The sequence below is a fragment of the Euprymna scolopes genome, chromosome 4 (genome assembly GCF_053919585.1).
Source record: "Euprymna scolopes isolate OS-2025 chromosome 4, ASM5391958v1, whole genome shotgun sequence".
Taxonomy (NCBI): Eukaryota; Metazoa; Mollusca; class Cephalopoda; order Sepiida; family Sepiolidae; genus Euprymna; species Euprymna scolopes.
Window position 1 is genome coordinate 20,979,096 of NC_136485.1, and position 27,985 is coordinate 21,007,080.

The following is a 27,985-nucleotide window of genomic DNA, read 5'->3' on the forward strand; positions in this document are numbered from 1 at the left end:
GAGAAGAAATAAGAAAAGTATTCCAGGAAGAAGTGGAGAGGTGGATAGAGGAGGGAATTCTAAAACCGTGCACAGGGGAAGAAAAACAAGTGCTACAATTACTGGCGGTTGTTCAACCCACAAACAATAAAGTTAGACCGGTACTGGATTTCAGAGAATTAAACAGATACGTAGCCTGCCATCAAGTACTTCCAGTGCCAGCGTCCTCACCTGCTAAAGGACTGCAAAAAGCCGAGATCGGGGGGTCATCTGCTACCGATGTGGGACACATTAGCCGCTATCGCGTTGCTGCACGGGACCAGGGAAACGAGTGAAGGTGAGCCATTGCGCCAGTGGTTCCCCCTTCTATGTGGAAATGGCGCACAACGAAACGATGCACTTCAATTCGACTTAGCCCCACATTCTGGTTCTTTACAACTGGACGAGAATGTCTGTAGTGAACCTGAAAATGTCAACCCCCAAGAAGTTGTCCCCCAGAGGCCTCAACGTGAGAGGAGGAAGCCTGCCTGGATGAAGGATTATGAAGTGTCTTATTGATCTCAAGGATCAGGGGGGCGTGTGGGGTATATGGTTAGAAAAGAAGAAAAAAGAAAAGAAACGTACCGGGCGTATCTGCATCGTTCTTTGGGGAAAAAGAAGGAAATAATACCCAGCGCATTTGTATACGCGATGGGCATCTTGGGAAGGAAGAGCATGGTGGGATAAGCTATTTTTTTCCTCATTTTTCCTTTTTTTTCTAGATAGGAGGATATCAAAGCAGGGAAAAATTCCCTGGGGCAACAGAGAGAAAAGAGTCGTGAACATCTTCTCTTGAAAATAATTTCGTATTGGTGACGTTCGGATTATGCGGTGTGAAATTGGTGGTGAGAGGCCAGGTGTGGTCGATTGGAAAAAAAGAAGGCGGAATCGTGCTATTGTCGAGAGAGTGATTCACTCCTTCCCGAACCTCAGAACCGAATCCTTATTATAACCCTAGATACTTATTCGCAAATAAATAAATAATTAAATATATATATATATATATATATATATATATATATATATATATGTGTGTGTGTGTGCGTGTGTATGTATTTCATATACGCAGTATATTTATATTTGCACAGTGGTTACCTGGGAAAGTCGGGGTCTGGTGGTATTCCGTGTAATATAATATTTCGAGATAGATCTCTTCGTCAGATATTTACTTGACTTTGACAAACGTGTTGTTGGAAGCCAATGTTAACAAATTCCTAATGAACCGCCCCCCCCTAATCAAACACTTCATCAAATCTCCACACTAACATAATGTACTTGCAATAACCCTTATTCCTGAGTGGGTTCCGGGCCTTGATAAGTGGTGATCACTGTGTATAAAAAAAGCAATATATATTTGTATTTTGAATTGAAATGAATGTCATTCCTATTTGAGAAGCACAAATTCAAGACAAGCTTTTGGAATTGACCGTCACTCCTGATCTAAAGAAACTTACATAAACTATTTTCCAGATATCGCTTAAAAATGGTTGGATCACTGTAGAGTAGGTATATCACTGCCAATGTATTCTTCTATCTGTATTAGAGCCAATACATCAAAAAATGCATTACTGTTGTCATATGTTGGCAGGATCTGATCTGCGCCTCCTTTTTCACTTGGATATAGTTAAAAACCGGCTTTTTAACCCTTAACCTAGTTGGTGTTTCCCCCCATTCTGATATGTGTTTTCTACTGAAAAGAGGTTGTGAGCCTTTATCTGCTCTATCTTACTATGAATGTCACATATTCTTAAGAGCACCAACCACTGGTATTCCCTTAATTACATATTACAAAAATACCCGACTTCATACAACCACCATCATCAATTTCCCGCAATCTTTTTCAGTGCCTAAATCTAACGCAAATTCCAAGAACATATTTAATTCCCTAGAAATTCCCGTGTATGAAGCACTTTTCTGCTGAACTGCTTCCCGCGGATTCGATTATTATATCTTTAAGTTCAATGTAAACAAATTCTTGAAACTTCCTCTTTAATGATCCAACTCTCACTCATTCTGCACCATAAACAATTACTACACTCTCACCTAACATTCATAAGCACTTATTCTCGAATGCCATCGGGCCAAGATAAGACCCCTGGAAAAATGGTCGGATATTTCTATCGATCCAGTAGGTATCTCACTGCTTATGCAAGTCTCTATCCCAGGTAAAAACGTTGATTGTGTTCAATTTAGACTGTGTAGCCTCGTAGGAGATGTCCTTTTTCTCTTCTTTGCAATCTTTTTCTTGCAGAGATGTTGCGAGTTTGTATTTGCATTATCGTTATTTTCATAGCAAGTGCTCGACTGAGTTTCAATCTATGGTCCTCTACGCGGATGTGGCAGCAATACTCCATGCTTAAACATACCTGGCTCTTATATAGGAAGGGAATTGAATCAGAAAGTGGATTGATAGCAGGATCCCATCATTTTTCCAGCAACCTTGGAAAAATGATTTAGATGAGCATTAAAGGCCAATCCCATAAGCGTGTCAAAACATGGAGTCTCCTCATGATAAGTACCATTCATTTCAATTGAATACGGATGGAGATCAGAACATTTATAATGCAAAGATAGAAGCTTGTGTTTAAATGCATTAAACGTAACCAACCACTGTACTAAATGCTCAATATTAAAGGAGAATCTGAGAGAACTTGGTCGTTTACGGCCTTGATAATATACCATACATTGTAGTGGTGTGCACAAAAATGTCAACGAATGATTTAATGATTTGATTTGGAAGATCATTAATATAGATCAGGAAGAGAGTTGACCCAGGATAGCCCCCTGAGGGACTCTAGCATCAATTCTATGAGCTTCTGATTTCTGCTCATCAACCACTACTCTTATGAACCTATCAGAGAAAAATATTTATAGGTCTGTACTGAGAGGGAGATAACCGATGACCTGTATTTTTAAATACAGGGTATACCGATGAGATTTTCCAGGGTGTCGGGATGCAATACCTCTTAAGACAATGCTTAAACAGCTCGTTCTGGTTTTACCAAGGCAAGTTGCTTTTAGTTTCGCTTGGTTTGTATGTCGCATTGCGTATTTTCTGATATAGGAGGAAATACGGAGAGTTGGCGGCCTTGGTTGCACAGAGTTGGATTCGCTGCAAAGTTCTTGTCAAGAGTCTGTCTTTATCTGATGCTGACGAGATTACACCATGCCCATTGATGATAGCTGGAATAGAGCACACGCTTCGGTTCTGTTTGCTATTTGCAAAAACTGTTGGGACTGCTCAGACACTTTGAACTACACGGAGTGAACATACAACCCTCACACGTTCTCTTACCCTTTTACAGTAGTTGCTGGCAGTCATGAAAGGGGTTTAGTCTCAGTACATCTGTTATGTTTGAAGCATTGGAAGAAGTGATTTTTGATTTACTTCACAAATGAAAACAACTGAAAAACATGAGTATAAACAGGCTTATTTCAAAATACAATATCTTCTGTTGTCCATTTGCTTCATTACAAGTTTTTACTACTGTTCCTGTAGAAATCTTATTCTCTTTTACTAATACATCGTTAAAATAAACTGGATTTTTTTACACACACATTCATATATATATATATATATATATATATATATATATATATATATATATATATATATATATACCCCACCTATGTATATATATATATATATATATATATATATATATATATATATATATATATATATATATATATATAGGTGGGGTATTAAGTTAACACATGCCGAAAGCCCAGGATAGTAAACACATTTTATCAACTCACACAAACCATTAAAAAAGCATCATTGACAAACAAACATTATATATGGCACTAGTTAAAAACAAATAATTATATAATGTTTTCTGCTTTCTAAAATGTCTACTTATAATATATTGCTTTTAAAATATACTGTAATTAATAGTTCGTGATATTAAGTCTACGTAAAAACCGAAAACTAATGTTTTTTCAAGGTCCAAGTTTTATTTTTAAATATGAAACAAAACGGAGGCATTTATTAATTTATACTTTGTAAATATACGCCTTTTATAGACCTTAACAGATATTGTTATAACTATTTTCTGGTTTTTATTTTTCACAAAGAGTTTTGTTACTCAATGATTCCTGAGATATCTTTTGATGTTTAGGTTTTTGGTTATTTTATCAGGGAGTTTCTTGTCGATTTGAAACGACCATTGCGAGTCGGGTCTTTCGCCAACGAACGGAAATGTGATTTCTATCATTTCGTCAAAGTCTACTTTGCTGTTGATCTCGGAGTCACCCAATCGAGCTGCGTTCGGCAATGTGCAAGAAGCTTACGTGTCTGACTCGCTGCTTAATATCCTCTTGATGTTATAGATTTTTCTGATATAAACATTGATGGACAGAAACTTGCAGGCTAAGATTATCACTAACTCTCGCTCAAAGAAGAAAGATGAGGGGGAAAGATGTTCTTTGGAGATAAGAGAAGCTGAACGAGATCCATTTTCACTAAATGGGCCATTGTTTTCTAAATGTTATTTCTTTAAACAGCGAAAGATGCAAGATCTGCTAGATAGTCCTCCGCAAGCTTTTTCTATTTATTTTCTATTTACACGGTATCAATTTATATATGGAAATACATATTATATATAGCTATATCTTATATGTAAATATATATTAAATAAATAAGGCATATATATATATACATATATATCTAAATATATATATATATAAATATATATACATATATATAAATATATATATATATTGGGATTTTTAACATATATATATATATATATATATATATATATATATATATATATATACATATATTATTCGTTCGAAAATTATTTTGTCAGTTAAGTTCTATCAATCGCTATGTCATTTTGTTTTACGAATTAATACTACCATTTAACTACAGCTGTTCACAATGAAGCGTACATTGGTGATGTAAAAACAAACAACATATAAAAACATGATTCTCCGTCAGTGTAATTCGAACACTGATCTTTTTACAAAAACAAGAGCCACGGCGATGAAGATATTGGATTTTTTTAAATTTCTCGATATTACTACTTTCATGTGATTACCTTAATTCATCTTATAAATATATTCATATATATACATATATATACATATATACATATATATATGTATATATAAAGATGTATATATATGATAACTTTTTATGTATATGTATAACTATATATAAAATAGTACATATATATATTATATATGCATACATACATATATATATATATATATAAATATATATATATATATATATATATATATATATATATATATATAGGCAATGTTTTTATTTGGATGGTATTTGTGACAAGAACTAGTTACTGCTTGAAATATAAACAAAAAATATTAAATACAAAGCTGTACATCGTTTTTATACTTTAAAACAACCCTTTAACTCATATATATATATATATATATATATATATATATATATATATATATATATATATATATATACATGTACATATGAATACAGAAACTGTAGATAATAGATTTTACTCTCAAACTAAAACCTAAAATAAAAGTACTGAAGCAGTAAATATTGTTTTATGATTATATATAACTGATGTTTCACATGTTTATATTTTCCACGGTTATATCCTCTAAAACTCTTTGCTATCTTTTTTATTAGCTTTTTTCTATTTCTATCTTCAATTGATTAAATATATGAATATGTCTCTATTATTCTAAGTTTGTCATAATCGACTATTCAAATGTTATTGAATTACCTGTAGATACTTTATTTAAACTATTATCTCATATTATCTTTTCCCAAGGTTCAGTTCTATCTAAAATCTAGACTTCAGGGAATATTAATGTCGACTTTAAAATATATGAAGAATGTTTTTAGTGTAATTTATATAATTACAAAAATCATTTGAAACACAAAATCCATTTTGCCTGAAAAAGTAATTATTTTTTAATCCACACTCGTGGGCAAAAAAAAAATTGACCAAAGATATTGTATACATTTTATTGCAGTAAAAGCTATATTGAACAAAAACAATTTAACAAGGAAACTTAAACGAGACTAAAACACAGAACAAGACATTTACTTTAATAAATAATCAGGATTGAATCACGCTCCCTTTTGATTTCTTTAAAGATCAATCATTTTAGATATGATGTCATCCGAAGGGGAACACTGCTAAGCGGAGGTGGTATTCCAATCGCTTTGCCCAGCTTCCCACAGGTTTACATTGTTCTCCAAAGTTCTTCCGGAAAATGCACGAGCTATTATGTACCAAATATTCTCGATTGGATTTAAATCGAGTCTTTGGCCTTGCTAAAATATTACATCAGTTGAATTATAAGAAAATTATTTTTGTGAGCTTAGCAGTGTGTGCATTATACTCTTGAAAAATAATGTTCTCGGATATTCCCAGCTTCTGGATACTTAGTAACATTCGAGTGTATTTTTTTGCCTTGATTGACTTCACATATCTAGTACGTTCCCCAACTCCTACTTCCGTCAAATTTCCGAGGCCATTATCCCTCTATTTCTATGCTTAATTGGCGATTTTTATGCAACTTAGCGAAAATTTTTCTCATGTTCTCCGATTGCACCGGTCAGAAGATTTGGGAACATCATTAACAAAACAAAATCTTGTAAGTCTGTATCTTTCTTGCAATAACACGAGAAAAATATCTTTCTATTATTGGTGTTCTTCTTAGATAAAAATGGCTTCTTTGCAAACCTTTTAGAGGAAAACACCATTTTTGTCGTTCCTCTAGATAGTGTATATCTAGAAAGAGAATTTCCAGCCCCTGTTTTGAATTCTTTGCTATGTTCAATATAGGTTTTTTTCAATCCTTCAAAACAGTTAATTTAAACCTGTGGTCGTTCTTCAAAGTTGATACTCTAAAGCGACAGGTCCAGATTCCCTTTTAACAAGTCTTTGACTTCGAATCCTTATATAATTGGCTTCACTACAGAAAGAGATTTTTTCAATCTTCTTTTCTTAAAATATCAAACATCTGCCTTAATCCTGCAATGCGGTATTTAGAATTTTTCAGTTAAAATTAACAAAAGTTCATGGAAAAATATTAAAAAATCGATTTCTTCCTTCTTTCACTCTTGGCCCATTTTTTCTTTGCTCATGAGTGTACGTTATGGCAGAAATTATCGAATTCGACTGTTATGTATATTTGGAAACTAGCATCGATAACGGTTCACAAATCGCCGAGAAACATTGCAAAACATCTGGCTTTCTCTGAAATAAAATGAATTTGATTAAAGAAATTTAACATAAAAAATCAAGGACATGTGAAATGGGAATATTTTGCTAGTTATGCAGAGTCCATATTTTACCGAAAATATAGTCGAAATCGAATTTATTCATATCATGGGACCCTATACGCATACTTGCTCAACTAATAAAGTCTCACATTAAAGGCATATATATATATATATATATATATATATATATATATATATATATATATATATATATATATATATATATAAGCTCCCCCGTGGAATGTATAAGAAACAAATCTAGAAATGTTTGTATAGTTTTGTATGAAAATAAAGGTATTGATGATATAAATTTACCTAAAATATTAAATAAAAAAATAAAAAAATTACTAACAAATAATCTACCGACAAAAGATCAAATAACAATAGTTACATATAAACTAAGCCCAAACATACGTAATAATATTTTAATTATGAAATCACGGTAGAAAACATAAGAATAAAAGATAATGTTATAAATACTCCAGAATGTGAATGTAATTCCTCTCCTTTCTGTAATAATGAGATAAAACATGTAATTACAGGAAATTTAAAGATAGTAAATAATTCTAAATTAAAATAAAAAATATCTTAATTATAGAGTCTAAATGCCTTAATTACACTAAATGCGTTAAAGAAGTAACTAAAGCACTACAAGGTTTTATTATAGCTATGGTAAATAAATATAAATTATAACGTTTGATGCATGGAAAAATAACATACTTGAATGCTTAAATGAAAAGGTGTAATGCACAAAAAATATTTAAAAACCCTAAAAAAGAATCCTCATCTTGAAAATTCAGAAATACTTGAGGAACTTTAAATGCTTCAAGATGAGTTTGTAATAGTTCCTATTGATAATGCGGCAAACAATGTAGCTTTTATATGTCAAAAAAATATTATATACTACGTTTATTGACAGCAGTAGGAATTATAAGTAACGTTCCAGATAGCTATAAAGTATACAATATTAATTTAGATAGCATTGTTCTGAGTAATAGTATTATTAGCGAAAAAGTACGATTAAAATTAGAAGAAAAAAAAACTCCCATGTATACATTGGCTACTTAAAATGCACAAAAGTTCAGTTAGCGCTACGTGTATTGTAGGTACAATCCTTTAAGTAAAGCTACATCTAAAATATTTTAATTTATTATAAAACAAATGTAAATACCACCAGAAAAGAAAATTCAGTAGTAATATTCTCTATTTTTAGTGGCAAATAATTCACACTCAGTTAAAGAAAAATGAGATAAAATAAACTCCAGAATAAAAGCTTAATCTATAGCGACTTATGATTATAATACGTTAAATACTAAAATTCCACATGAAAAACTTATAAAACAATGAAATGATACTGTAGATGAAGCTTTTGAAGGTGGCAAGGGTAAATATATAGACTTTTCAAACTCTAAAGCTTTCTGTTGTAAAATAAAAATAGCAAAACTAGTATTTCTAAAGGTATTATAAAATACTTATTAAAGAATGTTATTTTCAAATAGGAAACACCGCATTACTCGAAACGATAGGTATCCCTATGGTATTGAATCCTGCGCCATGTCGGACAAATCTGTATTTGCATAGACTCGAATTTATATACATCTCATCACAAATTACAAATTATATATCTAAAACATATAATTTTCATGGATGTAGGAAGTTTATAGATGATCTCATATGTATACACGGTAACGATGAATTCGAAACCAAAAAGTCTTATATGTCTAAAGGAATTAGAATTGAATTGGTTAGATAGACGATAGCAGGCTATATTTTTGGATTTAGATATAAGAATTGAGGATGGAATTTTCTTTATTAAATATTCAATAAAAGAAACTCTTTCCCCTTTCAAATAGTTCATATGCCGCATGAAGTAAGTACCTGTCGTGTTTTTATGTTTTATGGAACCATTATGCCAGAGTTTTTGAGAATAGCTTCCATTACTTCAAAATTAAAAGGATTTTATACACCCAGTTTCTTGCTTAGTAATAAGGATGATAAAACAAGGTTTGTAAAAACTAAAATATTTAAACAGTTAATTAAATCATTTGTTCGTTATCCTATATTTATCGTATAACATTAACCAGAATGTATCAGTAAAGGAAATCAAAAACTGTATTAGTAATGTATAAAACGTATTTAAAAACTGTATTATATGTATTTATAAATATTTTTATCCTATATATATATATATATATATATATATTTATATATATATATATATATATATATATATATATATAAGTTTCAATACATACGAATAAATATATACAAAATACTAATCATAGTGAGGGTGATTAGTAGTGAAACATTAATTCTAATATTATAAATACAAGACCGATAAATAAAAAATATATCTTTTTGAATTTGGAAGCAAATGATCTCACGGGTAAGAAAATCATTTATATAACATGTAGGTTAGTTAAATTTATTAAGAATATGAAAACTAGATTTAATATTTGTAACATGTCTTCTTCATTAGATTAGCGGGAATGGTGTTTGATCAACACTGCTGGGGAACCATGATGTAATACACTGGTTTGCTTTACAATCCTTGAAAGAGTTTTTCAAGGTAAATAACCGGTGATCACTTAAATTACATTCGTACTATAGTTAATTCGAGAAAGCAGTTTATGCAGTGATTGCATGTTATTAAATGACTTACTGCTAAATAGATTTCTCATGGTTGATAACAAATAAAAATAATTTTCTTTCTGTATAGTTTAAAAGGTAAAAAAAAAATTCCAAGACTATATATATATATATATACATATATATACATATGTATATATATATGCATATGTATATATATGTATATGTATATATGTATGTATATATATATATATATATATATATATATATATATATATATAAATATATAAATATATAAATATATTGACGAAAACTGTGACATAGCAAAGGATTCATATTGGGAGACATGTAAACGGGGCATGTATAACGTAATATAAAATGTTGATGACGATTCTGATGGGAATACATTTATATATATATATTACATAATGACGACAAATACAACACATTATACGGACATTTAAACACACTTTTTTCAGTATTTGTTCAAACAACATATAACAGCATATCTTCTTCAAAACAAAATACATTACTATATTACATTTACTCATGCATAACGCGTAAAACTATGATCAAAATAAAACGTTCCAGTTAACAACTTTTTCTCCAAAAAATTTTTTTATCTGTAACATTAATCACAATGACCACACATTCTGTAAAAAACCTAAAACATAGAGAAAAATAGTTATTCAATATTGGCCCCATTTTTTACTGTCTCTTTTTCTTTTCACAAACACAAAAATCACTTAGAAAATTGAAAAGTTCAACTATGGGCACAAAATTCTCATCCAGTAAGTATGCTTAAACACACGCGGTTTTAAATGTACATGCGATTTTATGAAACATATTTTTATTGACGGATTCGAACCCAAACAATTTAAACATTGACACATTGATACAAATTTCAGAACAATAATAAATGGCGCCGATCTCTTTACTCGTGTGTTTATATAAATGCATGTTTTCACATTATATGTGTGCATGTCTGTCTGTATATTTCAAAACAAAGCGATTTCATTTATCAATGAATTCGCTAAAGTATTTTTTAACCGGGGTTTCTTACATGTGTCAGTGTTTTTGGTTGTTTCTACTACCGGTGCTTTTTTTTCTTTTGCGTAAGTACATTTTTCGTGGGTAAGTACATGATTTTTTCTCCTTTTTTCTTGATTATTGTGTTCATGTGTGAATTCCGTCGAGCAGTTTTTTTTGCAACGTTGTGTTCGTTTTTTTTTTCTTTCAAAAGGAACTCTAGTTTGTTCCGTGGTATTACTGAGATTACATATTTCCGAACCCTTGTAGGGTACCCTTACAACTAACACCAACATAACGAGGTGTTATATAGCAGGGGACTCGGATTGGGAGTCATATAAACGGGGCGAATATAACGGGTTATAACGATGGTGATTGCAATTCTTTTGGGATGACATTTATATCTATTACATCATGAAGACGACTGTGATACATCTGGGAGGTTTCATATTAATACAGACTGCAAGGATATGGTGCAAGTTCGTAACACAGAGGAGGGCAGGACACATAATTTGGAAGGGTTTACACAAAGTTCGTTTTATATGTAAGAAATGATGAGACGAACAGATACAAACATCGTTGGTTCTTTGTTCAATAGGCCGATCGGTGACGTCAGGAATTCAAACTTAGATTTGCATAGTCTCATCTTCTACCATTCACTTCTAAGGGAGTCCCCTCTCCAACTGACTATCTCCCATCAACTCTTGACTTTCAATGCTGTCTGTTAATTGAGTCTAACTCCGAACTCACAGAATCCTTTATTGAGATATCTCCTTTGTATATGATGTCAGAAGTGTTTTTTAAACGTGACTAATTTTCAAGTCGCTTTACATATGTTTGTCCAAATACACATTTGGCAATTCTAATTCTAACCTATTTTTAAAAAAATATATTTTTAATTTGCATTGCTCATACTTTTAACTGACATATTTAATATTCAGATTCCGTAAAGACTGGTAAATCCACTATTTTTCCGCCATAAACAATATTTAAGTGTTTCTAATATATTAAACAATGGACTTAATTTTAACATTCCCTTTTCCAGTTTTATATTTTACACTCGCCTACAGTGTTCGATTTTAACCTTATTTTCATATCATTTTCACTTATCTAGTGTACCTACTTACTTGCATGAGACGCGACAGTTCTTCGATGAAACAAAACGATTTAATTGTGAATTAAAAATCCGTTTCAAAAGAAAAGCAAGCAAAATCAACTCGATTGTACGATCAGTTCGGAAACGATGCCGATTTTAATGTAATCGAAAAAAGTATTGACAAAAGTTTGAAAAAAACTTTGTTCTTTAAAAACATAGTTTCCCCATCAGTAAAAACAGGAAGGGGGAGAGGTTAAAGACACAAAAATAAAACTAGCATTTCATTCATTATTAAGGCGGATATTCCTGGAAATATTTAAAAAGAATAGAAAGGAAAATTAGGTTAATACTTTTATGATAATTAATAAAATAGAAAATGAGGAATAAGGTTTAAATAATATATATATATATATATATATATTTTTACATAGGCATCACCACATTATCAAGGCCCAGAGGCCACTCAAGGATAAGGGTTAAAGAGTGTACAGTAGAAATTGGACAATATAGTAATCATTAGTAATGAAAATTTGGTAAATTTGATAAATTATGTGGAACGGCTCATCAAGAACTTATTTACTTTAGACTTGAACACAACCATATTGTAGTCAGCCGGAAAGCAGGAAAACGGAAGACAATTCCACAGGCGTGCAGTTCTAAGAAAGAAGCTTTGTTCATGGAATCTACGTTTAGGTTTAGGCACAGATAAAGAGTGGGGGAAATTATTGATAGTGTTTACAGCTAGACGAGTGTTTCTTGTGAAAGTTTGGCGAGGGGGAACCATAGATTGAAGCTCAGTCGAACACTTTCCATGAAAATAACGATACATCAGAGACAAACTCGCAACAGCTCTTCTGTGAGATAGAGGTTGCAGCGAAGAGAAAAGGACATCTCTTACGAGGCTACGAAGTCTATTTTGAACTCTTTCAAAGCAGGACAAGTCCTTTCTAGCAGCTCCTACCCAGATGTGGCAACAGTATTCAATCTTTGGACGTACCTGGCTCTTATATAGATAGAGAATAGCATCAGCAGGGAGATATTTACCGGATCGATAGAATGATCCCACCATTTTTCCAGCGGCCTTGGCAACAGATTTGATGTACGTGTTCCATTTAAGATCAGGAGTAATGGTCAAGCCCAGAAGCTTGTCAAAACTTGAGGCCTCCTGAAGACGAGAGCCATTCATTTCAATTGATGCCAAATGTGGATTAGAATGTTGATGATGTAAAGAGAGAAGCTTTGTTTTAGGTGCATTAAAAGTAACCAGCCACTCCTTTCCCCATTGTACTACGTGCTCAAGATAAGAGGAGAGAGAATTGGAGAGAACTTGGTCGTTTACTGTCTTAGATGTGCAACCATAAATGGTAGTGTCGTCAGCATAAATGTCTACAAATGATGTAAGGATGTGATTTGGAAGATCATTCATGTAGATCAGGAAAAGAGTTGGACCCAGGATTGACCCCTGAGGGACACCGGCATTAATAATGTGAGCTTCTGATTTTTGCCCCTCAACTACTACTCTTATGAACCTATCAGAAATAAATGATTTAATAATTGAGAAGACAGCTATACCATAACTAGCGATCTTATGAAGTAAACCTTTATGCCATACTCTATCAGAGGCTTTAGATATGTCAAGAGCAATTGCCCTAGAAAGATTGCCACCGTATATATATATATATATATATATATATATATATATATATATATATATATATATATATATATATATATATCGCTGGAAAGATGGTGGGATCCTCCTACCGCTCCAGAAGATATCTCACTAGTGATGCAATTCTCTATCTATATAAAAGCCAAGTACGTCCAAGGATGGAATACTGCTGCCATATCTGGGCAGGAGCTGCTAAAAACAGCCTATCCTGCCTTGACAGAGTACAAAATAGACTTCGTGGCTTAGTGGGGGAAGCCCTTTTCTCTACCCTGCAACCCCTCTCCCACAGAAGAGACGTTGCGAGCCTATCCTTGTTTTATCGTTATTTCCATGGCAGGTGCTCGTCTGAACTCCAATCACTGGTCCCCCCTCGCACATCTTTCACGAAAAACACCCGTCTAGCTGAATCCACTGTGATAAATTTCCCCACTCTATATCTGTGCCTAAATCAAAACGCGGATTCCATGAACAAAGCTTCTTTCTTAGAACTGCACGCCTGTGGAACTCTGTTCCGTCTGCTTGCTTCCCACCGGACTACAACTTGGATATATTCAAGTCCAATGTTAACAAAATCCTAATGAACCGCCCCCTTACGTAAACACTTCATCAAATCTCCACTCTAACGTAATGTACTTGCAATAACCCTTATCCCTGAGTGGCTCCCGGGCCTTGATAAGTAGTGATCACTGTGTAATATATATATATATATATATATATATATATATATATATATATATATATATATATTATATAAAGCTGAATGTCTGTGTGTGTGTGTGTGTGTGTGTGTGTGACTGGTCACGAATAGGCGCCTATGCGGTGTACTATTTTAAAAAACTGATTTCACATAATGATAGAAGATGTATCGAAACAGGAATGGGTATGTTTGATCTGGTAGAACGGTGGTTCATTAAAAATGTGGAATCCACAAAATATGGAAATAATAAATGTAAAAATTAAAATAAAAACTTTTACAAGTGTGCTTAATATAGATGTACATAATAGTACTTTGATAAGTATGTTTTAACTTAAATAAGGATGGTATGATTAAATTGTGGGGTCTTAGTTCGGAATGAAAAAAATCACACACTTTAATAAAAAACTTTTCATATCTATCTACGTAAGTATACGATGTTTCAGTTTGAAGAACTATGGTATGATAAAATTCTGGGATGCTCGTTCGCACCTGCCCTCCATAGAATGGAAATATGTCACAAAGTTTTAAAAGGGTTTTAAGATAGATCCACAGAATATTGTGATGAATGTTTCAGTGTGAACAGGTATGGTATAATAAATTATTGGGTTGTCTATTTTATTTTTATTTTCATCATATTTTGCTTTGGTTTTTATACCCCAAAATTCAACCCAAATTTACAACCCTCCCTTTTTATAACCTATCATACTTTCATAAATCCGAGCCCATTTTATGTAGGCTGTTTTTTAATCCAGTCAACGACGGGTACTTTTGCTAGTATATATATATATATATATATATATATATATATATATATATATATATATATATATATATATATATATATATATGTATATATACCTTTTTTATCTCCGTTATAAAATCAATTTTTAATTTCAGTCAGTATATCTTTTTGCATGTGGTTTTATTTTGCCTCCGAATTCAAATAATTACTTAGAGTTCGTATTACTTTAAAACGCTGTTATAATGTACAGTTGATCGGTTTTTATCGCTGCAACACCAAATTTTAAATTTATAATTATATTAAATTAACAAGTGGGATAAGTGCAAATTTTTGAAAAATTAAATAGAAATAAAAAAAAAAAACTTTTTATTCGTCAAGGGGATATAACCTCTAATTATTTTAGGGATTTATTATAATTTATGTTAATATTGTAAACATAAATATCAATAATTGTTACGATATACATCTTAGTAATACTATAATAAAAATACTAAAATATTTAATAATGATAACAAATAGATACTAATCGTTATTATAATGATTATAGTAGGAATAAAAATAGTACTAATCAAATAATTAAAATAATAATTATACTTATTAAATTATTGATTATAAACAGTTCAAATCAAATAAATCATCATATTAATTTTATTATTTATGGGGGTTTAATCTGTTTATGAATACAACCGGAAAAATCCCGTACTTAAATAATCACTTTTAATTCAATGCTGAATCACTGAATGTCTTTAAACAGCACTGGTTCAAGTATCTGCTAAAAATTCTGTCTAATGACTCCGTGTTAAATTCAATTCGTTTAGTATCACGCCGATCGAGTTGTGACTCTATAGATTTTCTTTATAGATGACAATTTATTTATTTGTGGCCGGGTTCTACCGAAACGCTTCTTTAAACACAGGAATTATATCCGCTGTAATGACAGAATTCTCTTGCATAATCAATAAACGAAAAACACTAAGCGTTTTTAAATATGGATCTTAAAATCTTACCTGCTTCTCGTATGCTTTGAACGAGTTTCACATGGTACATGTATCTGACACAATTGATTGCAACATATTTACGTAAATGCTATGTTGAACCGCCAGGTTTAAAACGTCGAAACAGTCTTGTTTTGTATGGAATGTGATTTAAGGCTGTACCTTCTTTGAAAACAGCTTCATCATTGGAAAATATACTTGTAAAACTATTAATGTATTGTATTTTTTATAATGCTTTGTTATCTTACATTACTTTCACTCACATTCGTCTAAAATATGCACTTCCTTTTAGATTTACTGAGGCACCTGCATAACTTTTGCGTACAATCACAAAGTAATCAAATTCCACAATTAATTACTGGCAGGTGTTAGGATATTGTTTGTAATTTGCATGTTCCAATGGCTTCATGCACTACAATTTATTCACACGGAGCCCAACAAGTTCTCGATCATCTCTTGGGAATAAGGTCTATCCATTATAGCTATATCGTCTTAACTTGTACGAAAATAAATTCCTGGTTTGTATATTAACGCGATCGTGATTTTGAATTAAATTGACTGCTGGTATATGACATTGCTTCATCCCCGATGATTGACTAGCATCTAAATATATATTAATCTATATCTATATTCAGTTATTTATCTCTAGACATAAATATAGATAAATATATATTTACTAAAAGTAAGCTAAATAGATCTGATTATATTTCAGCTCAGCAAATAATGAAGTAATTTTATTAAACGAAGTTTAACCTTTCATAAAAATTTCGACGAGGTTAAATATACATATGTGAAAGATAAATTATATACCTTACACGATAAACATAACTGTCGTTTGGGTATCAAATTAAACAAATATATAATGTAAAATAGAGAGTAATATAAAATGAATTACGACGAAACAATATACGGGAACTAAAGTTTAATTGATTTATTCCACACATTCTACAGCATATACTAACTTGTAGAATGCTAACTTACGCAATAAAACTAGACATGAAATGGATTTAAATATCTAAACATCATTTACAAAACAATCATAAAGTGTTGTATTTAAATGATTAGCAATGTTTATATAATTTACTGGGAATAAAATAGAAATAAAAAATATTTTATATCCTATTTTTTCGATGCTTAAAACAATATGTGTAAAACTCACATAAGAGAAACAATTCATTATCGCGTACATCTTGAAGCAACAGCTGTATTCAACGTAGGTACACCCTGTACATCCCGATATACTCATATATGATCAGTAGTTACTTTTTAAAACTGTAAAGTTATAATAGAATTATACGTTTACAAAATGCTACAGAAAAATTGTAATATATTAAGAAAGTAGTAAAAATTACACCATCAAATGAACAACCAATAATAGTTGTAACAGAAACTCTATAATCAATTACCCCGAGAGAGTAAAGAAAGTTCGTAATGAAGATAATATATTCAATTGCAGAACTCCTGACATTGACCACTACAGAATATAATTTTTCATGAAGCGAAATTATTTCAACACAAAACGAAGAACAACAAAAAAAATACACATCTAAAAAGCTTTTGTATTAAAAAACAGGTATAATAATACAAAGGTTAGCTGCCATAATTTTTTATTTCACAAGCGATCTATCATAAGGAGCTCACAACAGCAGACGATCGCTAATAGTCACAGAAAGTATATCATGATGGACAGCATATATATATATATATATATATATATATATATATATATATATATATATATATATATATATATATATATATAACTATTTTTTACTATAATAATTAAATACCTACAGACACGGCAATCTTGAGTTCAGGGTCTCACGATAAACACCAATCAGCATATTGGAACCCGGCAACACGATCAATCTCTGGCTCGATTAGCAAAGACCGTATCCAGTCGGCTACCATTAAACGCGAGGATAAGCTTGAATGCAAACATTTTAATCTTAAATATTATTTACGTCAGTCACAATGATCTAAACGTTTTACGATGATCTATGCATAAGAGCAAAATAGACCGACTTAATTCTACTAAAAGTGCTCAATAACAAGAATCGATATATAGATATATATACATAATTATTTATATTTATATATACGTACACACACACACACACACACACATATATATATAATGTAAAATTTTGTTGCTAATTCTAAGACTCAGGTTTTCTATTTATAAACTTCGTTAAATTCCTGGATTTTTTCAATACAGCTGTTTCATTAATGGGTAGGCAATTTTACGATTTATGTGTCCATAAAAATACCCTGTTCCCACCAACTTGTTCAGATGTTGATCCATTAGATTTTTACAACAACAGGTTTTTTGGGTTTTTTTTATTACATTTCACCCAAAACAAGGCACATCCCCACTTTGGTGTAGAGGGCTACTGTCAGGCGCAACAACTGCTGGGGTACTATGTAGGGATTTGGGGAGCAAGATTTTGGTTCACATTGCACTTGAACTTCTGCATGTCAGTACAGTTAAGGAAGCAGGGACCTGGAATGGAATTCCAAAGTCTAGCGGTTCTGGGGAAGAAATTTCTTGAGTAGAAAGATTTTTTACATCTAGGGATCTCTACAGTGTAGGGGTGGGATTTTGCAGCCTGTCGGGTCTGTCGAGGGTGTTCACGTCGTGAGGGCACAAATGCCTACAGTTCATCAGATAATTCACCATTAAAGTACTTGTAGAACAGGCAGAGGGATGCAACTTTTCGTCGATGGGACAGAGGCTGAAGCTTAGATGCCAGTTTAGGGCCTATCAGATTTGGGACTCTCTTTTGGACCTTGTTAAGGAGCGAGAGACTAGTAGCCGATGCACCAGCCCAAATATGACAGCAATACTCCATACGTGGGCGAAAGGTTGCTTTACAGAGGTACAGGATACTTTCGGGTGTTATAGTTTTTTAGCACGGTAGAAAGAGCCTACCTTCCTTGCAGCGGTCCTGGCAAAGCTTTCGATGTAATTGTTCCAACTCATGTTTCCTGGTAACGTTAGGCCAAGGAGTTTGAAAGGCGTACTCTCAGATAAAGAGTCGTTGGCCATTGCTATAAGTGGCAGAGAAGGTTTCTTGTACTTATTTAATAAAACTAGTTTAGTCTTGGCGGCATTGAACATGACAATACATTTATGTCTCCATTCCACTACTGAATGGAGGTTATAATCTAGTGTTTCTGCCATTTCTTTAGATATATGTTCATTTGTTTTCCTGTGGTGCCTGTTATAGAATGTGGTGTTATCAGCATATATACCCATCTCAGAGGCAGTTTTGTCGGGGAGGTCATTTATGAATATCAGGAACAGTAGAGGTCCAAGGATAAGCCCCTGGGGCACTCCCGTTTTTATATCATATTGTTTAGATGTACGACCGTCGAGGACAACCTGGATTTTTCTCTTATCTAAGAAGGATTTAATTATGTTAAGTATTCTACCAGTGATACCGTATGATCTCATCTTCCTGAGGAGACCCTCATGCCATACCCAGTCAAAAGCCTTAGATATATCTAGAGCTACCGCTCTGCCCTCCCCGCTTCGTCCAGTGAGTGGTATATACGTTCAGAGATTACAGTTAGGAAGTCTGCTGTGGAAAGGGCTTGTCTAAATCCATATTGTTGGTCTGTCAGAAGTTTAGTATCTGTAAGGTGATGGACTAGAGCATGGGTAATTATGGTCTCAAATATTTTGGCAAAAAGTTGGAGAAGGCTAACGGGGTGATAACTTAATGTCTCAGTTCTTTCGCCAGAATTCTTGAATATTGGTACCAGAGAAGCAGTTTTCCAACAGCCCGGAAAGCAAGATTCATTAAGGCATTTGTTGTAGAGATTAGAGAGATCTGGAGCCACTTTTGATGAGCACTTTTTTAATAAAACAGCTAGGATTAGATCGCGTCCACATGCTTTTGAAGTGTCAAGGCTTTTTTATGATAGCATGCACCTGAGCAGTGCTGCTTTTCAGATCCTCTAGCGTGGCCTCTGTCCGCATAGGAAATTCAGGTAGGGGGTGGTTGGAAAGGTCCAGTGTGTGTTTGAGGCAAACCGACTGGCAAGCATCTTAGCCTTTTCGGTTGCGGAGCAAACAACCTCGTAATTGTTGGTTAGTAGGGGAATTGTTGATTGCATATTATTTACTACACGGTTGTAGATTTTCCAGAAGTCACGGATTCCTAGTTTTTGTGCTTCTATGCGTTTTTTAGTGGTTTCCGAAAATTCTCCCTTAGCTGTCACTATTTCTTTATTAACGTTACGTCTAGCCTCTATGTTCTTCTGCCTGTTTAAACTGGACTCATGTCAGTTAAATCTGCGGTATGCATATTACCTTTGAGCAATGGCAGTTGCGCAAGTCGAATAAACCACGAGGGAGAGTAGGCCTTGCTATAGAATGGGAACATGCGCTTCGATTGCAGGTTTTAACCATTCAGTGGTCTCGTTTGCACACTGTTCAGACGGAAGAGAAAAATATTTCCCCATGGGGCATCTCTGATACGATCTCTGATGGCTTCCCAGTCAGCCTTTTTATAATATCTCGTTGTTTTAGCACTGGCTATTCAGTTTGGGGTATAGAGTTTAGGGCGATTTCAACCACTTCATTGCATGATCAGCGTTCCCGCGTAGGCTGTAAGCATTCGTTATACAAGCATCAGGAACTGTGGTCAAAAACACATCTAAAAGTGATGCGTGTTGTTCTTCCTGGCCAGTGAAACGGAGTGCAAAAGCAACAATTTGTGATAGGGAGTTAGATATAGAGAAGCTATGAGTAATGCTCCCTGCTACATCCGTGTAAGTAGAGGATTTAAGCCAGTTTTTGTGATGGACATTAAAGTCACCAAAATACATGTACTTGTGCGCTAGTGTCGAGGGAGAGTGCTGTGTCTATGCTGTCAGAGACTTTGTTTATCATGGTGCAGTCTTGGGTCGAGGGAGAACGGTAGAGAAAGTAAGAGTAGCTAAGTTTGTGTTGCATAATTAGTCTAAACACATCAAGGCTTGCTCATCCGTTTCTAGGTTTGTTTCTCTAGTCAGGGAGAGGGTATTACGAACATAAAGTCCAAGTCCGTGCATGTGTCTTTCAGATTCCTTACGTATATAGTGCTAAGATATCCGAGGTATTTTTTAGGAGAAATGCTTCAACATCAGCTAAATTAGTTCTAAGCCCACGGATATTTGTGAATGCAAGCCTCAAGGGAGGAGACAAGTTGGATTTGTTTGACCCTAAGTCTGGTTTAAGCTTATTTTTAGATTGTACTGTCATATTTTTAACGATTTTTAGTTAGGTAAGGGGGAGCTGAACAGGAGGTTATGAAGAGTAACAAGACATGCATCATAAGTAGACCATTTGCTAACCCTCCATCAACTAGGACTGTGGCCTCAGGAAAGCCCACCGGAGATGAGCGCAGGGTCCCTTTCCATGCGTGACATGGCACTACACACATCCCGATATTATACAACTATTGATGGAGCAGCCGGTCTAAGCGCTACCAAAGTGTTAGGGCATCTGTACTACCAGTCGGCAACAGCAGCCAGTAACTGCCAATCCGGTACCCTCAACCCGTCAGAGGAAGGTCAACCCAATCTAATTGCTCAGGCATATATGGTACTCAAGCACTCTCAAGTGCCTAGTTTTAGGGTAGGGTGTGTCGGGAATGGGGAAACAAGATCTACCAATGGGTGTTTCTGTCGAATCACTGTGATAGTGTCTCTGCGCCTGACTAATAGGCAAAGAAGGAGTATGGAAACCGGGCGATAGACAGAACCAGTCTACACTTGAAGCAATTTATTTTTGCAAACCGGTAATTTGTTTGAGTCACCAGCTCTAGGAAGGTTGTCATCCAAGATTTAAGAATCCCCCTTTGGTTTAGTTTCGGGGTTTTCCTTCTCCAAGACGGATACGCTGGAAAGATCTACTGGGTCCGTCAGCACTGAGAGGGTTTGCTCCGCGCCGTGGTTCTAATCCAGGTATTTCTGTGATCCCGCGTGATTATTTAATGTTACTGGTTTACTTTGTAGAGGGTATATATCTGCTAAATAGTTACACTCCTCAAAGTGAATTAGGGGCATTGCTATTTCATTGTTACATGATAAAGGGGGTGATAGAGCTCACGCCGTGTAAGCAACTATGATTGTAAAAAGGCTTGTTAGAAAGGAGATAATGTTGTTTAAGGCTTTCCCTTCATATATTTTTTTAAATTTATTCATGTTCGCTTGGGTCTAGGATAACATTAAAGCGTGAGAATTGAAACTACAATTTGTGCCCAAACTATAATACATATATGGGAAAGTTTTTAGTAGATACGAATAAAGTTGAGGGTACAAAGTGTGTTTCTATTATTGAGGGAAGATAATTTCAGCTTTCAAGTAAGAGTCATGGACATTTAGCATAACAAGGAGCATTAGTTCAGTTTCGTATTAAACGTTACAAAGCTATATATATATATATATATATATATATATATATATATATATATACCTCTATCTTTCACTCTCTTTCTTTTACACGCTCACTCTTTATATATATATATATATATATATATATATATATATATATATATATAAAGAGTGAGCGTGTAAAAGAGAGAGAGTGAAAGATAGAGGTATATATATATATGTATATATATATATATATATATGTATATATATATAGTTTGGTACTTATGGGCATTAAGATTACCAGTTTAGCTTATGCTTGCAGAAGAAGTGCTAAGTTTTACATTGTGTACATCTGAAAAATAAAGACGCATTGTAATTATATCTTCAAGATATCAAAACCGTTTAATTTACAAACTACTAAACAAATCAATAAATTAAATATACAAAAGAGAGAACAAACTTTAATCAACATTCAAGCAAATTACTTTTTTTATTATGGAACAATTCTGACTAAAAGGTCACCTCTAAATTTGATAAAGACATAAGGTGGATGAATATAGAAATCTAAGTAAATTAGGCATAGTAAATGGAATTAAGTTCATTTCCTGAATTACAATCGACAATTGGTCGATAAACGTATAAGTAATAAAGCAAATAGAGGATTAGAAAGAGTAGACACAGCTTAAATATCTAAAATAATCGCCCATTCGTTCTGTATAATTCACATTTTTTGTCAGAATGAAAAATAGATTAATTGGTGTAGCTTACTTGACATATATACATTTATATTCTACACTTACAAAGTGTACTTATTATGATCTCTCTTAAAATAAATCCTGAAAATATATACGCAGCATATTTGTATTCCATTATAATAACATACATGTATAAACATGATATACAATGTATATATATATATATACACATATATATATACATGTAATAATATATATAGATACACACACAATCACACACAGACACCAACACACACAGACACCAACACCCACCCATATATATATATATATATATATGTATATATATATGTATATATATACATACATATATATATATATATATATATATATATATATATATATATATATATATATATTGTCTGCCTGGCGGCTTATTGTAATATTAGTCATTGCATAGCAGAACGTTTCTCTCTGTACGTCGTTATTCATTACATAGTTGGACGAGATATAATTTGATACTGAAGTCACGAGACGAAAAGAAAACGGAAGGAAAATATAATGCAAGAACAGCAAACTGTTAAACTTGATATTATTCGATGTGTCATAACTTTCAACATAATCATTAATTCTGACCAATACCGCTTGCGTGTCCTCGACATTGTATTTCATCCTCATCCGAAATTGTAACATATTCATGTTCTCATATACACATACTTTTCGACTCATTTTTATCATTCTTTGCTTCTTTTTTTTTCTAATGCATAACCAGAAAATGTATAGTTTTTATAATACTAATCATCAAAACCTCGTTATTAAATATGTCTTATATTTGTGATTTTAATTTTTAAATATTTTGTGTCTTACATCAAGCGATGAAAATGTTTTGTTTTAATAGCATTTCTCTATTTAAATTTTGCTTGTACTTCGTTTGTATTCTTTTATTTTCTATTATGGAGTGTTTTATCTAATTTCATTGATTTATTTTTACTTAAAAATCACCACAAATAAAATACAGAATGCCAATGTAAGATACGGATCAATAAATATTGGGTAGTTTATTGGACAATTCAAGGGTGATCCGCAATAGCTAAGAATTACCTATTTAAAATTGCAAGTAAACTCAAATTGTTTTAATTTGACTTAAATACGACAATAATATAGTCACTGGAGAAGCAGTCTGGAAGTTGTTACACGGACGGAAAGTGATAGGAAAACACTCTGGCCATTAGAGTCACGTTTACTTGTAGGCACTGATAGACAATAAAGTGAATTGGTGGCGGTTGTTTTCGCTAACGAAGTACTTGTTGCCAACGAATAATACATTTGGACGCAGTCGTAAAACTACCATGAATCTTACAAAGGAATAGAGATAGTTTCGGGAAAAGTGAAGGTAGGAAGCGAAAATATCATCACCATCAAAATTCCGAAAATTATTTCGTAAAATTCAAGAAAGGCTACTCTTAGATAAAACCATACTTAACCCTAGATCATATTGTGAAGATATAGGAAGAGAAATAATGGTTGGAGCGGTAGAAAGATCCCAGTATATCTGACAACGGATCTAACGTATATCTCTCCGTTCAGGCAAGGAATGAATGTTAGTCCCAGAGGATTGTCAAAGCAACGCGCTTCTTCAAGACAATAGCCATTTATTTTAAATGCGGGCAAATGCTAATTTGAATGCTGGCGCTGAATAGATATAAGCTTTATTTTTATTCATAAAAGGAGATTTTTTACCAAATAGTACAATAACGTCAAAGGCAGAGAAAAATGAATTATTATAATTCTGGTCATTGCTGGCTTTTGAATTGTTACCATAGATCGTAGTATAATCTGCATAAATGCCCCCGAAAGACTCTTCCACATATCCACATAGTCCAAAATAAACAATTTTCAGCTACAATATGAGATTATAATGGATAATCATAACCGATCCCTACTACCAGACTGGTTTCCTGAACATCAGACGTCTGCGCTAAAATATTTCCAGGGTTAAAATCTAATTACAAGCGAGTAAACCTGAATAATTGCTCCCGTGCGAACCTGCATAAGTAAGTAATGGCTTTCTATGTGGTAGGACATCTTTAGAGTAGATTCTAAATTGCCCTAGGTGTACTTTAGAGTAAACCTGTCTTATCGACCTGCGTTTATATTTGTCCTCTTTCGACCCCATAACAGTAGAGTTACTGTCATTGAGAGTAACTCTAAAAAATTGATCCACTCATTCCTTGGCTTACATTAACGCGTTTGAAGATTTAATATTAACAATGTGGAATAGCTAGTCCACTCAAACACGACGAATGGTTGTCATGATTTCTCAATTGCTTATGTCTTAACACAAATTGATCAGGAACCCACCTGTATGCCCTAAAAAGGGTGTGTAAGTGGTCTTAATTATATGTAGAAAAAGAAGGGACATGTCATACGATGGAGAAAAAATAAAGTAATGTTTTATGGCTTTTTTCTTACAACTTACCCAGAACTATGTCCATCATCCGTTCTTTCTGAATTAGGATTTTCCAATCTCTCAGTTTTCTATGTTAAGATAAAAAATGTAATACGTCCTTAGATCGTACAGTATACTGATATTCTATAGATGTTTGGGATTAGTTCTGAATATTTGAATCAGAGATAAGTTTGCATTTGATGTGTAAACGAATGTGTCCTATGAAGTATCAGGCGGAACGGAATTGTAGTTGTTAATAAAATGCCATATACCCTTCAGGAAATATCAGCTAAAACCAAATAACCATTCGTGATCTTCAGAAGTTCGCGTTTCCACTACGCACGAAAAGAATTTATATTGCTTTCAACAAAATAGATGTTATGAAACTAAAACAACAAAGACCTCCAAGCAACCACTGAAGAAACGGGTAATAACGAATGCTAGCTATTCCTATGTTCAGTACGTCATGTTTGAAGTAAATGTTGGCACTTCTGGCCAGCAGCTAATCAGGGCCCCTAAACTTCCTTGATACAGTTCGAAACCAGCGTCTTAACTTAGTAGATGATGCCATCTTTCTTTCCTGCAATCTCTCTCCCACAGATGAAACTCTGCGAGGCTGTATCTTCACTATCGTTATCTTATGGCAAGTGTTAATCTGAGTATGGTTCCAACTTTTCAGACATACACAAAAAAATTTCGACTAACTAAAACCGCTATCAACAAACTTACCTCACTCTATATCCATACCTAAATATACACACAAAACCAATGAAAAAAGCTTATTTCTTATAAGTGCCTTCCCTAGTACATTCTTCCCCTGGGCTGCTCCCCTTCAATTTCAAGGTGAACACATTCTTATTGAGGTATGAATGATGTATATGCTATGCATTAATAAAATTCAGTGTAATATTAAAAAAAAAACTAACATTTAATACGAAATCAGAGAAAGTAGAAAAGAAATTTATTAACGCTTGTTTTTAAAAGGCATCTCCAAAGTAGCTTCTGGACATGTAGTCTCCTATACCACTATCAGCCGGTCACTGAGGTGTGACCGACAGACGTGTTATAGTAAATGTCTTAAAGCGGTCTCATGAAGATATGAAGATGGGCCAGTCATTAGGGTCTGTGTAGCAAGAAGAAAATCATACCTGAGATGTTGGATCTGGGTGTGGCTCCTTTCTTTTCTCAAGATGATCTCTTCACCCTGGTGGCATTCTGGTGGGAATTTTCATCTCTTTGTCCCCATAGCCGCCTTTCGATTTAAGACATTTATGAAGGCATTCATGGCAGACACCAAAAAAAAAAACGACACGCGACACAATTGTAATATACATAAGGTATAACTAACTACTATATTTTACATTAGAGTTACAATATATATGACAAAAAAACATTTAAAAGTGGACAATCGGCTTTTCAAAGCTAACTACCTTACCCTAACTAGTGTTGAGGGAGGGGGTGCCCCCTCATTTACGGAGAGACAGAATATGCGTCCTCACATCATGGTGGTCGTGCAGGAAAGAGACAGAAAAATGGCAAGGGAATTATGGGAAGGGATTTCTTTGTATCTCTACGCTCATGGACAAATTACCACCCGTCCATGCTGCAGAGTGTGTTAGAAACAGTGGCACAAAGAAATAGTGCCACACTACGTCATACCCATGGCTGAGTATAGAAAAATAATGTGCAAAAAATTAAATAGAAAATTTTAAATTTAAGATCAGTGTCAATGACGGAAAAAGTTCAACTTCATAAGTGTACATATATATATATATATATATATATATATATATATATATATATATATATACATATATACATATATATAAGCATAAGCCTGAAGAATCCTAGAGTGAACGCAACGCGGTATATTTAGTGTAGCTAAATTGCCATATATATTTTATAACTTACTGTATATATATAGAGAGAGAGAGTGAGAGAGAAAGAGAGAGGGATATATATATATATACATATATATATATATACACAGAAAGATAGATAGATAGATAGACAGAAAGATAGATAGATAGATAGATAGACAGACATTGATATAAAAATAGGTATAAAATAAATTTTTTAATAGATAAGGGAGATTTTTTGCCGAATGATTTAGCGTGCTGCAAAAAAACGCACAGATACTAAATCTTGCAAATCAGAAGAAAGAATGTAATCTGTAATGGACAAAACTTAAAATACGTTTATTTCAATGAACTATCAGAAATTACTATTGAAGCCATCAAGTTCACTCCTGCGGTGCTTGTAACTGTCTTATTTAATAATATATTCGTAGATATAAGAAAACATGGCGAGTAACATTATTGATTATCTAATATCGGAATTATTCGCTTATCTTTTAAAAGCGTTTGCGTCGTTGGACTTCAAGCCTGTCAGGAATGATTCAGGTGTTTACTG